The sequence below is a fragment of the Pleurodeles waltl genome, chromosome 4_1 (assembly GCF_031143425.1).
Source record: "Pleurodeles waltl isolate 20211129_DDA chromosome 4_1, aPleWal1.hap1.20221129, whole genome shotgun sequence".
Classification (NCBI taxonomy): domain Eukaryota; kingdom Metazoa; phylum Chordata; class Amphibia; order Caudata; family Salamandridae; genus Pleurodeles; species Pleurodeles waltl.
Window position 1 is genome coordinate 381,836,912 of NC_090442.1, and position 15,947 is coordinate 381,852,858.

Here is a 15,947-nt window from a genome sequence, read left to right on the forward strand (position 1 = left end):
TGCTAGATTTCCTGTGTGGGGGCTTGTGTGATGATGGTTAGGGGTTGTTATGTGTATGTGCAGTGGGCATGCTTTAGTGATGGTTGTCCATGCTTTGTTGTGTCATGCAGGGCTTGGTGTTGGGATGTGTGGTTTGTGTTATTAGTACATTAGTGAGGAGTTGGAGTGATAGGTGAGGGGTTGAGGGTGGGGGTGTGTGATAGCATGCAGGTAGGGTGGGGGAAATGATAGTTAAGATTAGACTTACCAGTGTCCATTCCTCCACCGACTCCTCCGAGGCCCTCTGGATGCATAATGGTCAAGACCTGCTCCTCTCATGTTGTTAGTTGTGGGGGAGGAGGTGGGGGTCCGCCGCCAGTCCGCTGAATCGCGATGTTGTGCCTGGAGACCACTGAACGCACCTTCCCCCGTAGGTCGTTCCACCTCTTCCTGATGTCCTCCCGATTTCTTGGGTGCTGTCCCACTGCGTTGACCCTGTCGACGATTCTTCGCCATAGCTCCATCTTCCTAGCTATAGAGGTGTGCTGCACCTGTGATCCAAATAGCTGTGGCTCTACCCGTACGATTTCCTCCACCATAACCCTGAGCTCCTCCTCGGAAAACCTGGGGTGTCTTTGGCGTGCCATGGGGTGGTGTAGGTGATGTGTGGGGTGGTGTATGTGGTGATGAGTGTGGTGATGTGTAGTGGTGTGTGGTGTTTTGTGCGTGGATGTTGTGTGGGTGATGGTGTTGTGTGCCTCTGTGTGGTGGGGTTGTCTATTGCTGTGCTCTCTCTGTCGCCTTCGTCTCTATTTTTTGGTCGTAGGGGTTTGTGGGTGATGTGGGTGTGTGTTTTATATTGTGTTGGGTGTGTGGGAGTGTTGTTTGTGTGTGTATCAGGTGTGTGTATTTTGAATTGTCCAATGTGGTGTTGTTTTGGAGATGTGTGTGTATTTTGAGCGCGGTGGTATGTACCGCCAATGGAATACGGCGGTTGAAAGACCGCTGCGTGGATTTGTGTGTCATAATAGCATGGGCGTGTTTCTGTTGGCGTGACGGTGGAGGTTTTGTTTTTGGCAGTTTATCACTGACCTTTGGTGATGTGGGTCATAATAGCTGTGGCGGAATTCCGCAGCCGCGGCGGTGTATTGGCGGTCTTCTGCACGGCGGTAAGCGGCTTTTACCGCCGATGTTGTAATGAGGGCCTTACTTACAAACCTGACTAACTCAAGTACTGATTTGAAGGAATTGAAGGAACCAGGTGTATGGGAAAAAGTAGGGAAAGGATTTGCTTCAGTGGGAAATTGGCTTAGTAACATTTGGAATGGGGTATTACTAAAAATCATACAGGGAATACTGATTGTAATTGTTTGCATATTAGGAATATGGGGATTATGTAAATTGTGTCAAAATATTAAATTGAGAAGATCTAAAAATAATCAGAGGAGGGAAGAACGAAATAGAGAAAGAATCTATAGGGAAGATTTGAGAAGGCAAAATGCTGAAGAAACTGAGCTGTAAAACCATTGGTGGTAAAAGTAGTGTGATGTCATATTTAGTCATCAGAGGAGGGATTGTTAACGCAAATGTCTTGATAAGAAATTATTAATGAATGTTTATGTATTTTGAATAATGAAAAATGTAGAAAATGACTAATGTAGAAAAATAATGTGCACGTTTGAAATTGGGACCTCGGAGAGTGGTCACCAAGATTCATGAATTATATTAAAGGAGTGACTAAAATATGTGGAATATTGAAAATGTATTAGAATAACTTAGTAGTATGTCATATTGAGAGATTTAACTTATGTTTTGCATTATATTGTAGAGCTTAACTTAGCCAAAGTTGTGGCCTAGTTTTGCCAGGCCTCGTGCAGAAGCTGAATATTAACGTTCAATGAAAGATGCTGACAAATCAGACTAACCGTGAACTGCTTATTGTCTAATAAAAATTTGCTTAGCAGAAACCTTTGCATGAAACGAAGGACAGGAGACGATGGAACAAATGTAACCAGTAGTGTGTAAAGCGCTCAGAGTGTACTTTCCCAGGACTCGAACAATAGAGACACTGACTGGAGAAGAAGATGCAATATTTCCGATACCTGATGAGCTGGATGATGAGGACATCGCAAAGTGAACCAATCAATAATCTGAGAACTGTGTAATATTAGAATTTAGAGATTTGAATTGTGAAAACTATTGGGCAAAGTAAAAATCATGTGATTAATTGACTAATTAGGAATTGGGGGATAGTCTGGCTGACTTTGATATAACAACGTGACTGAGGGAATAGATCTCAGACCTTATTCCGAAATTGATGCAAGATCGAAGAAGATTTGAGATTTTGTCATTGGGCTCATGCTTTTGAGAGCCTGATGTGATGCTGATCGATTAATGACCTGAGGACGAAGATTGACTTGTTGCTGATCCATACCGAGGATAGGTAGATATGACAATGTGACTGAATTAACTTTTGTGCCTTTTCTTTCTAGGTACCAACTACGCTGTTTTAATAGTTTTCTCTTAGCTAGATGTTTTTCCAAAGTCGTGTTCTAAACATTTCGCATGACGTCCCACATGCTGATGCCAATCTGGGTTAGATGAGTTTTTTACCTTATGACATTGACAAACACAGAGACAAATGATTGACAAACTGATTTGCTGAACTCTGCTGCTTATGTTAACTTATTCATTCCTGATTCTATTGTTGACATGCTACTGCTTTAGAATGTACTCTGATGCAAGTTTTGATTAGGCCATGTTTTTGGCGTCTTTTGATGAATTAATACAGATTTGTTGATTTGAATAAAGTTTGAACTAAATTTCATGAATTAGTATTGTAACTAATAGGGAATAAAACTACTAAAACGTATAGTGAGTTGTGGTTATTCATGGGGTGTTATGTTTCTGATTAATTGCTGATGATGACTAATGTTTATTGAATTGCATATTAATCATTAGTGTGACTGCCTAATGGCAATTAGGATACTAGTTAGGATACTCATTGGGAATCAAAAGGTTCATCAACCTATACTCTTCCCCTTGTCTAAGGACCAGGCGTGCTAACCACCAGCATGACTCGTAATCTGGCATCTGACAGCCAACCTGACGGTGGTTGGATCACCGCCATGGTGGTCCATGGACCACCAAACTTGTAATTAGGCCCTTAGTGTTCTGGTTTTTAGATAGTTAGGTGTGGTATGTGATATAAATATAAAAAGGTATGTTAAAGTTTGTGTTAGACCTGACAGCCTTAGGGTGGTCACCCCTAACTTTTTGCCTGCCTCCCTCCACTTTTTGGACACTGTTTTTGCTGGCTTTTAGACTCTGCGCACTTCATCACTGCTAACCAGTGCTAAAGTGCATATGCTCTCTCCCTTTAAACATGGTAACCTTGGATCATACCTGATTGGACTATTTAATTTACTTGTAAGTCCCTAGTAATGTGCACTATATGTGCCTAGGGCCTGTAGATTAAATGCTACTAGTGGGCCTGCAGCACTGGTTGTGCCACCCACTTAAGTAGCCCCTTTACCTTGTCTCAGGCCAGCCATTGCAAGGCCTGTGTGTGCAGTTTCACTGTCACCTCGACTTGGCATTTAAAAGTACTTGCCAAGCCTAAACCTCCCCTTTCTCCACATATAAGTCACCTCTAATGTGTGCCCTAGGTAACCCCTAGAGCAGGGTGCTGTGTGGGTGAAAGGCAGGACATGTACCTGTGTAGTTTACATGTCCTGGTAGTGTAAAACTCGTTTTTGCACTACTGTGAGGCCTGCTCCCTTCATAGGCTAACATTGGGGCTGCCCTCATACAGTATTGAAGTGGTAGCTGCTGATCTGAAAGGAGTAGGAAGGTCATATTTAGTATGGCACGAATGGTAATACCAAATCCTGCTGACTGGTGAAGTTGGATTTAATATTACTATTCTAGAAATGCCACTTTTAGAAAGTGAGCATTTCTTTGCACTTAAATCTTTCTGTGCCTTACAATCCACATTTGGCTGGGCTTAGTTGACAGCTCCTTGTGCATTCACTCAGACACACCCCAAACACAGGGTACTCAGCCTCACTTGCATACATCTGCATTTTGAATGGGTCTTCCTGGGCTGGGAGGGTGGAGGGCCTGCTCTTACACAAAGGACTGCCACACCCCCTACTGGGACCCTGGCAGACAGGAGTGAACTGAAAGGGGACCTGGCGCATTTCTTAGCCACTCTTTGAAGTCTCCCCCACTTCAAAGGCACATTTGGGTATAAAACAGGGCCTCCGCCCTACCTCATCAGACACTTGCTGGAGAAGAAACCTGAACCAGAACCTGCATCCTGCCAAGAAGAATTGCCTGGCTGCCTAAAGGACTCACCTGACTGCTTTCTACAAAGGACTGCTGCCTTGCTGTTGCCCTGTTGCCTGCCTTGCTGAACTCTTGCCTTGCTGCTGAAGTGCTCTCCAAGGGCTTGGATAGAGCTTGCCTCCTGTTCCCTGAAGTCTCAGGACCAATAAGACTTCTCTTTTTCATTTGGATGCCTTGTGCGCCGCAAAATTTGACGCACAGCTTGCTCTGCAGTGAAAAATTCACTGCACGCCGATCCGGAAAGACGCTGCTCGACGCGACGCCTGCGGTGCGACTGGAACTTCGACGCACGGCCTCGCCTGGACAAACCCCGCCCGACTCCAGAAAGGAAATCAACGCAACGCCTGCTGTGAGGGAGAAGATTCCACACACAGCCCACCGGAACGACGCGCAGCCGGAAAACAAGCCTAGGATTCCATGCACAGACCCCGGGACATCTGGTAATCCCGCGAACCACAGAAAGAGACGCCTGACTTCCCTGCGTGAAAAATAACGACACAAGTCCGTGTGTGCTGGGGAGAAATCGACGCACACACCATTTTTCCATAAATCTCTTCTTCTGAGGCCCTTTGCAGGGATTTTTCCACTTTCAACCAGGTACTTTGTGCTTGAAAGAGACTTTGTTTGCTTTTTAAAGACTTAAGACACTTTGGGGGTCATTACAACATTGTCGGTAAAAGCCGCTTACCGCCGTGCAGAAGACCGCCAATACACCGCCGCGGCCGCGGGATTCCGCCACAGCTATTATGACCCACATCTCGGAACCCGCCGAAATTCAGACACCCACACAAGTCCGCCACACCAAAGGTCAGTGATAAACTGGCAAAAACAAAACCTCCACCTCCACGCCAACAGAAACACGCCCATGCTATTACGACCCACGAATCCACGCGGCGGTCTTTCAACCGCGGAATTCCATTGGCGGTACACACCGCCGCGCTCAAAATACACACACATCTCCAAAACACCGCCACATTGGACAATTCCAAATACACACACCTGATACACATACAAACACCACTCCCACACACCCAACACTATATAAAACACAAACCCACATCACCCACAAACCCCTACGACCACAATTTATTCACGAAGGCCAGAGAGACAGCACGGAATAGACAATCCCACCACACAGAGGCACACAACACCATCACCCACACAACATCCACGCACAAAACACCACACACCACTACACATCACCACACACATCAACACTCACACCACCCCACACACCACCCCATATCACGCCAAAGACATCCCCGCTTTTCCGAGGAGGAGCTCAGGGTCATGGTGGAGGAAATCCTACGGGTAGAGCCACAGCTATTTGGCTCACAGGTGCAGCACACATCCATAGCCAGGAAGATGGAGCTATGGCGAAGAATCGTGGACAGGGTCAACGCTGTGGGACAGCATCCAAGAAATCGGGAGGACATCAGGAAGAGGTGGAACGACCTACGGGGGAAGGTGCGTTCAGCAGTCTCCAGGCACAACATCGCGGTTCAGCGGACTGGCGGCGGACCCCCACCTCCTCCCCCACAACTAACAACATGGGAGGAGCAAGTCTTGACCATCATGCATCTAGAGGGCCTCGGAGGAGTCGGTGGAGGAATGGACACTGGTATGTCAATTCGTAACTATCATATCCCCCACCCTACCTGCATGCTATCACACACCCCCACCCTCACACCCTCCCCTATCACCCAAACTCCTCACTAATGTACTAAGAACACAAACCACACATCCCAACACCAAGCCCTGCATGACACAACTAAGCATGGACACCCATCACTAAAGCATGCTCACTGCACATACCCATAACAACCCCTAACCATCATCACACAAGCCCCCACACAGAAATGCTTGCACTGGGGTACACGCTCACCCACCCATTGCACACCATGACACACACACATGCAATAATCATGCTCTTATGCCCCTGCAGGATCACGAAGGACCGTCACCACCCCGGAGGGTCCAGACAACTCCACTCCACCCACAGAAGAGGCCCACAGTGACAATAGCAGCTCTGCCCTACTGGATCCTGATGACCAGCCCGGACCATCGTGGGCCTCGGGACAGTCTGTTCCACTCGCACAGGCACAGCCCAACACTGACCTTCCACCCTCTGGTAACACCAGCACAGCACCCACCCAGCGGGCCCAAACCTCTGTACCCAGGACAGGTCAATCAGCTGTGTGTCCACCACTACAGGGAACCCAGGATAACCCACCACCCCAACCACAACAGGGACCTGGGGGCAGTGGTAGTGGGCACACGGTCCAGGGGACGGAGGCACAGGAACACAGGGGAACTGGGAGGGCTGCTGTGCGACAGGGGGCGGACAGGCCAAGGGAACCCACTTTCCATGAGGCCCTCTCCTCCATCATGGGAGCATACCACCACTCCCAGGAGACGATGGCGACGGTCCTGGTTAAGTTTCAGGAGACCCAGCGCCTGCAGGAGTTACAGTATTTGGGCTTCAGGGAGGAACTCAAGTCCATCAGCTCCGCCTTGGGCACCATCGTAGGGGTGCTGAAGGACATACAGCAGACCTTGAGGGACACCATGGCACTCCAAGGGGCCCCTGACACTAGCATGAATGATGAACTGCCCACCACCTCCGCCGGCGCTAGTGGACAGGACGCCCCGCCACAGGACCACCACACCAGCACCCCACTCCCTGCAGACGGACAACCACCACGCAAGCGGTCCCTGAGATCCAGGAACAGGACAGAGCAAGATGGCAAGACCCCCGCCAGGAAATGAGACCACCCTGATAGTCCTCCCACTGTCCCACTTTGTTACCCCATCCATACTTAAACTGCCCCAGCTCCACTTCCTTTGCCCATATGGCCAGTGCACCTGTGAGACTAATAGACTGGACTCTGCCATGGACATTCCTCCACCATCACCCATCACCATTTTACAACCCCCCTCCAATTTTGAGCACTTCAATAAACACCCTTGAACCACAAAACAATGTTGAGTCAGTCTATGATTTGGTAAATTGTATTATCAATGACAGTGTCAAAATGCATTTCTAGTTGTAAAGGCAACATACCTATGTCACACATCACAAGTCCTTGAAGGATGCATGCAGATGACACACGTTGGTAAGCACACCTGTGAAACCGTAATGTAAAGGAACAACTCAGTTACCAAATAATCCTATGAAATTACACACAGGATAGAGGAAGACGTGTGACAGTGAATGTAATGGTAAAAATGAAAATGTTCTCACCTGTGTGTCACTGGAAATATTGCTGTATGACTGACTCCCTGTTGTCGTTGTCTTCTTCCTCAGCTTCCTCCTCATCACTGTCCACAGGCTCCACAGGCTCCACAGCTGCCACAACACCGTCATCTGGACCATCTTCCTGCAGAAAAGGCACCTGGCGTCGCAAAGCAAGATTGTGAAGCATTGAGCAGGCGATGATGATCTGGCACACCTTCTTCGGTGAGTAGAATAGGGAACCACCTGTCATATGGAGGCACCTGAACCTGGCCTTCAGGAGGCCGAAGGTGCGTTCGATCACCCTCCTAGTCCGCCCATGGGCCTCATTGTAGCGTTCCTCTGTCCTGGTCCTGGGATTCCTCACTGGGGTCAATAGCCAGGACAGGTTGGGGTAACCAGAGTCCCCTAATAGCCACACACGGTGCCTCTGGAGTTGACCCATCATATCAGGGATGCTGCTATTCCGCAGGATGTAGGCGTCATGCACTGAGCCAGGGAACATAGCATTTACCTGGAAGATGTACTGGTCTGACAAACATACCATCTGTACATTCATGGAATGATAACTCTTCTGGTTCCTGTACACCTGTTTATTCCTGTGGGGGGTGACCAGAGCTACATGGGTCCCATCAATAGCACCTATGATGTTGGGGATATGTCCAAGGGCATAGAAGTCACCTTTCACTGTAGCCAAATCTTCCACCTCAGGGAAAATGATGTACCTCCTTACGTGTTTCAGCAGGGCAGACAACACTCTGGACAACACGTTGGAAAACATAGGCTGGGACATCCCTGATGCCATGGCCACTGTAGTCTGAAAAGAGCCACTTGCAAGGAAATGGAGCACTGACAGCACCTGCACGTCAGGGGGGATTCCAGTGGGATGGTGGATTGGTGAAATCAGGTCTGGCTCCAACTGGGTACATAGTTCCTGGATAGTGGCATGGTCAAACCTGTAGGTGACGATTAAATGTCACTCCTCCATTGTCAAAAGGTCCACCAGCGGTCGGTACACCGGAGGATTCCGCCATCTTCTCAATTGTCCCAAATGACGGTGCCTAGGAAGGACAACAGCGACCACAGAGTCAACTATTTACCAGGTATGTACCCACAGTTACACAGAACACGACACCAAACACAAAACCCTTCCTGTATGTGTGTTGAGTGTAGGCCTAGCTATGTGTGACGGAGAAGTAAATGAAGACATGTGGGCCCCTGAAATGGCGGCTGCCTGACCTCTAACCTGGGACAATGGGATTGTGGGGTAACAGCGTTGCCGTTGCACACCGTGGCGGTAGGCGGTCGTAGACCGCAGCGCAATGCTGCATTGGTTAACATTGGACCCTATGGGTCCCAGGAGCCAATGAACAAGTGCGTCGCCGGTGATGATACACACCGCCGCGGACGTCACCGCCGCGGACGTCACCGCCATTTTCTATCTGTTCAATCACTAGATACCTGATCTTCGACAGGAGAGTACCTACACTGCACGTGCTGCTGTGACTTCGGTCTGGAAGCGACGATGGCTGCTGTGTCTGGGGAAAGGGCCCCTGCCTTCACTGCTCAGGAGTTGGAGAAACTAGTAGACAGGGTCCTCCCCCAGTACACGCTACTCTACGGTCCTCCAGACCAACAGGTTAGTACACAGGTAGCACGTTGTATGGGCTAGGCCTGGGTGGAGAGGGCTGGTTGTAAGAGGGAAGGGGGCAGAGTTCAGGGAACATTAATGCATGTGAATGAATGTGTCACATGGCTAGGGTAGGGAGGGGGTACACTCACATCGACGGTGCAGTTGGTAATGACTTCTCTTCTTCCCTTGTGCATGTCATGTAGGTCAGCGCCCACCAGAAGAAGGACATTTGGCGTGCCATCGCCAAGGACGTCCGGACCCTGGGGGTCCACCAGAGACAGGGCACCCACTGCCGTAAAAGATGGGAGAACATTCGCCGCTGGAGCAAGAAGACGGCAGAGGCTCAGCTGGGGATGGCCTCCCAACGTGGGAGGGGTGCCCGTCGCACCATGACCCCCCTGATGTCCCGGATCCTGGCGGTGGCCTACCCGGAGTTGGATGGGCGCTTTAGGGCATCACAGCAGACACAAGGGGGTGAGTACACTCTCATTCTGCGGACTTTGCGTGCAGTGGAGGGGTCTGGGTGGGGGAGGAGGCCTGTGGGTGTACCTAGGCCATGCAGAAATACGTAGGCTAGGCCCCTCCATAATGCAGGCCATGTGGCACTCTACCCCACCGCAGTAGAGTGCCAAATACAGGTATACATGCCCCTGTGGCATCCATGTGTGCAGAAGTCCACCATAGCCATGTAGGCCAGATCCCAGAAATTGCATCTGTAGAGGCCAGGAGCACGGCGTAGTGCAGGGGGCTGCTGTGTCTGTATTGTCCGCCAACGGTAGCGGTATGCCATGCACTCAACCTGTCTTTCTTCTGTCTTCCCCCCCCCCCTTTTTGTGGTCTCCCTGTTCTTTTGTGCATCAGCATCATCAGGCGGAGGTACAGTGGCACCGGAGCACGAGGGAGCTGCATCCCACATGGCCATGGAGGGCCACACCACGGACTCAGAATGCACCAGTGGGACGCAGGGCGAGGGGAGCTTCACGTCAGCCACTGGATCACCAACCAGCGACACGGACTCGTCTGCCGATGGGGGCTCCCTTGTGGTGGCGGCACCATCTGTGCGCCCCACTTCTACAGGTACAGCTGCCACCTCCCCTACCAGCACCACCCTCCCAGCAGCCCCTCAGCGTTCGCCCCGTGCCCGCTCACCCAGGAGGGTGAGCATCACCTTCACCCCAGGCACCTCAGGCCCTGCCCCTGTCACCCCTGCTGCCCTCAGTGAGGAGGCCATTGACCTCCTCAGGTCCCTCACTGTTGGGCAGTCTACCATTGTGAATGCCATCCAGGGTGTAGAAAGGGAGTTGCAACACGGTAATGCATTCCTGGAGGGCATTCATTCTGGTCAGGCTGTCCTTCAGCGAACCCCTCAATCTCTGGCCTCAGCACTGATGGCAGCCATTGTCCCTGTGTCTAGCCTCCCCCCTCCAACCTCCTCCACCCAGACCCAATCTCCTGTACCCTAGCCTATCCCAAGCACACCATCAGACCAGCATGCACACACCTCAACACACAAAAGTAGCTCAGGGAAACATAGGCACCACACAACCCACAGGCACACACACAAGCATCACCCACATGCAGACACAGCAACATCCACTGCCTCCACTGTGTCCCCCTCCTCGTCGTCTCCCTCCTCCCTCCCAGTCTCGTCTACACTCTCACCTGCATGCACTACATCTACAGGCACCAGGACTCGCACCAGAACACCCAGCACCACACCCCGCTCACCTGCACTCACCACCTCCACTCCCATTTACACGTTCCCTGTGTCCTCTCCCAGTGTGTCTGTGACGCCCCCTCCCAAAGTACACAAACGCAGGCACACACCCACCCAACAGCCATCCACCTCACGACAGCCTCCAGTACCTGCATCTGCACCCAAAACACCTAAAGTGACACCTCCTACAACCACCTCCTCTTCCTCCACTCCCAGACCCCCTCCAGGCACCCATCCCAGTGTTCGTCCGAAACTGTCCCCTCTGTAAAGTTGACCTTTTTGCCCCCACCCCCCCTCCACTTCATCAGTCCTGTCGTAGCGTCTCAGCCAAAAAGCCTCCTGTACCAGTGGTGCTTGTTCAAGGTGTGTGGAGTGCACCGGCCACCAGGGCAGGCAGTGTGACACGGAGCCAACGCACTGCCAGTCCACCCCCTGTAAAGGCTCTGAAATTGGAAAGTGGCCAACGGGACCGTGTGAAGACACCTGGAGGCAAAACAACTCACAGGGGTCCCAGGGGGATAGCAGAGTCAGCTGTGACTCCTCCAAAGGTGGGGAAGGGCCAGAAGAAGTCTGCACAGCCTGGTGTGAGCATCACGGCGGAGAAGGGCGGCATCCTTCCCGGCGGCCGGGACGCCACCGCCAGCACCGTCGTCCCTGGTCCGAAGACCACCGCCACCGCCAGAGTCAGTGCCCAGGAGGGCCCAAGTATCGTCACTGGTCAGGAGACCACCCCCACCGCCGGAGTCATTGCCCAGGAGGGCCCAAGTATCGTCACAGGTCAGGAGACCACCGCCAGAGTCAGTGCCCAGGAGGGCCCAAGTATCGTCACTGGTCAGGAGACCACTGCCAGAGTCAGTGCCCAGGAGGGCCCAAGTATCGTCACTGGTCAGGAGACCACCGCCAGAGTCAGTGCCCAGGAGGGCCCAAGTATCGTCACTGGTCAGGAGACCACCGCCACCGCCGGAGTCATTGCCCAGGAGGGCCCAAGTATCGTCACTGGTCAGGAGACCACCGCCAGAGTCTGTGCCCAGGAGGGCCCAAGTATCGTTGCTGGTCAGGAGACCACCGCCACCGCTGGAGTCAGTGCCCAGGAGGGCCCCGGCAGCCACAGCCCCGCTGGGCAATGAGGGACCGTCATGCCACACACCAATTTCCAGTCCAGAGAACGTCATGCCACACACCAATGCCCAGTCCAGAGCCCGCCATGGCTAAGCACCGCTGAACAGTCCAGAGACCGCCATGGCAAAGCACCGCTGAACAGTCCAGAGACCGCCATGGCAAAGCACCGCTGAACAGTCCAGAACCGCCATGGCAAAGCACCGCTGAACAGTCCAGGGACCGCCATGGCAAAGCACCGCTGAACAGTCCTGAACCGCCATGGCAAAGCACCGCTGAACAGTCCAGAGACCGCCATGGCAAAGCACCGCTGAACAGTCCAGAGACCGCCATGGCAAAGCACCGCTGAACAGTCCAGAGACCGCCATGGCAAAGCACCGCTGAACAGTCCTGAACCGCCATGGCAAAGCACCGCTGAACAGTCCAGAGACCGCCATGGCAAAGCACCGCTGAACAGTCCAGAGACCGCCATGGCAAAGCACCGCTGAACAGTCCTGAACCGCCATGGCAAAGCACCGCTGAACAGTCCAGAGACCGCCATGGCAAAGCACCGCTGAACAGGGCATGCACCGCTGAAGAAGGAAAAGACCGCCACATCAAGCATCGTTATCCCATGTGCAGCTGGGACAGTGACGGGACAGGAACTGTCACGGGGAGATTAATCCAGTCTGGGCAACAGTCCCCCTCCAGAACCAGTGGTGGCTGTTATCTACTTGAGAGACTGTGGCTTTGCACTCCCCACGATTGAACAGTGGGCAAACCACCCACTGTAGAGACTTGTGAGACTGTGGCTTTGCACTCCCCAGGATGGTACAGTGGGCAAACCACCCACTGTAGAGACTTGTGAGACTGTGGCTTTGCACTCCCCAGGATACATCAATGGGCATGGAGCCCCGTCGTGGATCTGGCTTTGCACTCATCCGGCTGAGGTGCCCCCCATTCCCTTCCCCCTGAGGTGCCTGTTGTAATTCTCTCTGATGTCCCGGCAGTGTTCTCTCCGTTTGTGGACAGGTATCTTGTGTGGGCCTCGCCCATGCATTTTTGGACTAGTGGTGCACGGACATTGATATGTGCATATCTGCACTACTTCTCGTAATGTCTATACTTTTGAATGATTTTATCATATTTCTGTATATATTTGAGACATGTATATTGAAACATTACAATGTTTGAACAGATTTCGTTTTGTGTTTGCATTCTTCCGGGGGGGTTGTGGGTTGTTACTGTGATGTTTGTGAATGCATTGGTGTGTGTGTTGTAGTGGGTGAGGGTGGGGGTGGGGGTGTTTCGTGTGTGTCCCCTGACTTTTGCCTCCCCTATGTCGTAGGTGCAGTACTCACCGTTGTCTTCGCCGGCGCCGGCAGATGAGTAGGAATACAATGGCCGGTAGGATTTGTAATTCGGGATCCATGGAGTCCTCCTTCCTCGTGGGATGTGTTCAGGGGAGCGTTTTCCCATTGCAGGGACTGTTTCCGTCGTATTTTTATCTATGGTGAATCCGCCCCGGAAAAGGTGGCGGATTGGCGGGTTGTGATACTATGGGTGGTACATTGTCTTCCGCATGTCTGTTGGCGGTGACCGCCGCGCTGCTTGTCTGTACCGCCGTGGCGGGCGGGGTGTTAAAGTGGCTGTCTTTATTGGCGGTTTCCGCCAGGGTCATGATTCCCTTTTTTGGTCCGCCGGCCTGTTTGCGATATTACCGCACCTTTAACACCGTCCGCCAGGGTTGTAATGACCACCTTTATATCACTTTTTAGTGATATCTCTACAATTTCATATTGCATCTTTATTCGTTTTGACCTGCAAATATCCAGATAAATATTATATATTTTTCTAAACACTGTGGTCTATTTTTGTGGTGCTATATTGTGTTATTGTATGATTTATTGCAAAAATATTTGACTCATTGCCTTCTGAGTTAAGCCTGACTGCTCACGCCAAGCTACCAGAGGATGGGCACAGGATAATTTTGAATTGTGTGTGACTTACCCTGACTAGAGTGAGGGTTCTTGCTTGGACAGGGGGTAACCTGACTGCCAACCAAAAACCCAATTTCTAACAGTTTGGTTCACTATTAGATTTATAAAAATGTAGTAGTGAATGACAACAGGCATGACCTTACATTCATGCAGCCTCTTGCTTTTGTGGATTTACGTTTTAATACTGTGCATATTTGGTAACACACAAAAACATATTCTGATTTAAAGAATTTGGAAGCAGGCAGCCTACAGACGTATGAAAATGTACGGCCGTAATGCAAGGCATAATTTTGAAATACTGGCTCACTGATGTCTATTTTGCAACATTGTGATACACAATATGTATGCCTATATGTTCACCTGGGGAACCTGCATGCTCCTTGCTTAGTTTTGTAGGAATAGACAAGGGTTTGGCAGTGTGCTTTGAGAATACACTAGAGGAAGAAGTTTTAGGCCTCATGCTGCCTAAGACATCAGTTCACATTGAAATCCCTGGTAAAGGTCTTTTGAGATGTTAATACAGCAATAATGTTTTGATTCAGAACGTTCATAACTGATATAAACGAGTCCATCATGTTCTCCAGTCCTTGTTAGAATGCATTAACAGAGGAATTGATGATCTCTAGCTGCTTTTCAATTTGAGTCAGTTTCGAAGGTACTGCCTCTTGATTCTTTGTTATGTCAGCTAGAGAATCAGCAATTCCTTGGTGCCTAGAGTATTCTGAGCAAAGTTCTTATTTGGCTTTAGTTACCTTTGGACTCCTTACTGACTATCCATCGATATATCCACTCCCTTCTTGTGTTCTTCAGCAATGCATTGCTGTGTTCTACGCATTCATCTTTAAAATGTCACTTGAAGATGATCGTCATCCACAGGAGCTCGTTGATCAGTTCTTCTAAGTGAAGAAGTGAGTAGAGGAACTTGTGTGGAAACTGTAGCGTTGTTTGTCGGGAATTGTCCAAAAATCCACAAGTTCGGTAAATGTTTCATCATCCAAGGAGGGCAAGATGGTGTCAAAGGTCTCAAAGATTGCATTCTACTCGTTACATCATAAGATTCACTGTTAGTATCTGAAACAGAAAAGCACATTAGTAAATTGAGATTCACATTATAACATGTTGACAATTTTAAAGAGTAATTTTCAATGAGAAAACTGAAGCGAGAAACATATATTCAGTTGATTTAAAACGATGCAAAGCACAACCAGTATTTATTTTCAGATATATAATAATTAGTTGACAATATATATGTTAAAACACGTAAAAATATGTTATGTTTTAGAATCAATTTAAACAAATTTGTCTTCGATTGAAAATGTATTTTATTTCAATAAGTCTGTATCTGGCTGTTTACACTGCCATATGATACTCTACACCAGGGGTCTTCAAACTGGGGGGCAAGTGATCACAGGGGGGGCGCCAGACTCTGGCCAAAAGCAGCATTATACAGATATCAGGCCTTTTTTAAAGCAGAAGCATGTTATTGCATTTAAAAAAAGGTAACGTTACTTAACTACAATGCTTATATAGGTCTAGACATATTTAAACAGTGCCATCTTTATAAAATAATTGTGAAAAATTCTGAGGGGGTGCAATGATTTTTATTTTTCAACTGTGGGGCACGGAATTAGGAAGTTTGGAGACCACTGCTCTACACTGAAGTCGTGCTTTTATGATAAGATACATCTTATATTATTACTATATATATTTCTATTTTACACTGAGGCAACAGAGCACAAAAATCCCCATCATAGTTCAAATATAAAAAATGCAGCAAAATACACAAAAACGTGTTTAATCTAAGATATTACATTCCCAGTTCTAAAATCAAGAGTTATTACTGTCACAGTGTATGGAGCTGACAGGCACCAACAGATTGACACCATACGTTTGTAAAGCTGTATGTCTTTTAACAAATATACTTTTGTCTGTGGAGTT